Source organism: Scylla paramamosain, chromosome 20 (assembly GCF_035594125.1).
Source record: "Scylla paramamosain isolate STU-SP2022 chromosome 20, ASM3559412v1, whole genome shotgun sequence".
NCBI classification, from domain to species: Eukaryota; Metazoa; Arthropoda; class Malacostraca; order Decapoda; family Portunidae; genus Scylla; species Scylla paramamosain.
In genome coordinates this window covers 17,958,995-17,961,494 of record NC_087170.1, presented here as the reverse complement: position 1 = coordinate 17,961,494, position 2,500 = coordinate 17,958,995, and positions in this window count along the sequence as shown.

Here is a 2,500-nt window from a genome sequence, read left to right as displayed (position 1 = left end):
ACTCCCTAGATATTATAAGCATCCCAAACATCCCAACATCCCAAAATATTCATATCCTCAATTTCCCAATACAAACTGACCAGCACCAAGCACAACTCAATCCCAGAGCACCAAATCCCGCAGGACCAGGAACAGCGAGGATAAGCCTAAGTCAGTAGGTGTCCGTGTGTCCGTGGCGTCCGTGGAATATCACGTACGTTGCGCTGGTTCGGCCCTTGTTACCAGAGGCCCACGTCAGGCCCGCGGCAGGCAACACAGAGAGGCCTTGAAACTCTGAAGTGCCATGAATCAAACAGGTGAGGTGCGGGAAGCGTCTGTGTGTGCTTAGGGGAGGGTAAGATGAGGGGAAATAGGTCGGGTCTTGTCTGGTTTGGCTTGGCTTGGCTTAGTTTGGTTTGGTTTGGTTTGGTCTGGTTTGGCTTGGTTTAGTTTGGTTTGGTTTGGCTTGGTTTAGTTTAGTTTGGTAAGGTTTGGTTTGGTAGAGTCTGGTTTAGTTTAGTTTGGTCTGGGTTTGAGTTGGTTTGATTTGATTTGATTTGATTTGATTTGGTTTGGTTTGGTTTGGTTAGGTTTAGCCTCGGCTCGTCTGTACTCGTATTTCGTTTGGTTTGGTCTGGTCTAAGCTTGTCTGTGTTAGTCTGGTCTGGTCTGGTCTGGGCTTGTCTGGTTTAGTTTGGCTGGTCTGATCTGTATTGGTCAAGTTGTTGAGAGTAAAGGTGAGGGTCTGAGGGGAAGGAAGGGTTGAGGGGAGAGAGTTTGGTGGGTGTTGGGCGGAAGTGAGGGTGTGTGTGGGTGCAGATGAATGTGGGGGTGGAAAGCTAGTGTATTCGGTTATGGGATGAGTGATCCTGCACCACAGGCTGGGCAGATTTAGATGTAGGGGGACTGGGAAGGTGTTGTGGATCATAGGATTAGTGATGCTGCACCCTTGGCTAGAAAAATGGAGGTGTAGGGGGTAATATTGGGGGTTGTGGGATTAGTGATGCTGCACCCAAGGCTGGACAGATGGAGGTGCAGGGTGGGTGTCGGAAGTAGGGCTGGAAAAAAACCTGCTTTTTTTTTTTTTTTTACCCAACCCATTTTTTTTGTGGGCTTATTGTTGTTTTTGGGAGTTTTGTTGGATTTCTTTTTGGGCTTTATTTATTTTTTGTTTATTCCCTATATTTATAAGTAAAATCAGTTTAAATAAATAATTAAAAAGTAATCTAGAGTGAAACAAAAAGTTTGAAGTGCTACCTAAAGGGCAGACACTTGTTTAGGTCATGTTGATACAGGTTGGTCTGGTTGGACAAAACCTGTGCTAACTTGTGCTGTACAGGAAATGAACGGGTCAGGCTTTAGTAGTTTTCATCTTTTATCTATATGTACAGACGGCTCCCTATTTGATAAAGTAGCATTTATTTTTAGCTAAAGCCACATCTCAACTCAAGGGATTTTAATAGGTAAATATCATAGGCCAGAACTCGTGACGTGTCAAGTAAGCCACACCTTTCTCAACCTCACTCAATGTCCGCCTCCCCATCCCCACTCCCTCCTTGTTTCTACATTTCTCATACTCCTCCCTATCTCCTTCATCTAAGCTGTCTCTCTCTCTCTCTCTCTCTCTCTCTCTCTCTCTCTCTCTCTCTCTCTCTCTCTCTCTCTCTCTCTCTCTCTCTCTCTCTCTCTCTCTCTCTCTCTCTCTCTCTCTCTCTCTCTCTCTCTCTCTCTCTCTCTCTCTCTCTCACTGTATGTATGTATGTATGTATGTATGAACTTATGAAGGAGGTATGAGAAGCAGGGTGGATGGGGAGAGGGACGGGAATGGGGATGTGAATGGGGAGAGGATGAAGGCAGGCCTAAGATTCACGTCAAAGGCAACTCTAGCCAATGACAGCTGCCGTAACAGGTGTTGCTTTTGTTAAATACATAGAAAGGAAAGCTGCTTCATCATGTAGGGAGCCGTCTGTACATATATAGACCTTATTTATTAATATGATATAAAACTAAATTTCTATATGTAAAAAAAAAAAAAAGAAAAGACTTTTTTTTTTTTTTTGGGGGGGGTGTTTTTCTTAATGCCAGCCCTGGTGTGTGGGTGTGTGTGGAGAGATAAATGTGTGTGTGTGTGTGTGTGTGTGTGTGTGTGTGTGTGTGTGTGTGTGTGTGTGTGTGTGTGTGTGTGTGTGTGTGTGTGTGTGTGTGTGTGTGTGTGTCAGTGTGTGTGGGTGAAAATAAGTGGAAGGATAAACAGATGTGTGTGGGCGAGGCGTGAGTCAGTAAGGGATAAATAAGACAGCAGATATTGGATGATTTTGGGTGAGTCTAGGTATGAAAAGTGGGTGGATAAGGATGAAAACTGGTGAGTGAGGGTGAATATAACGATGAAAAAAACAGTATGAGTAAGGATACGTATAAGGGTGATGACAGAATTAATAATAATGGATATAAAGTTGAAAAATTAGAATATAAATAATAAATGAGTGAATAAGAGTAATTACTAGTGTGAAAATCTTGATGA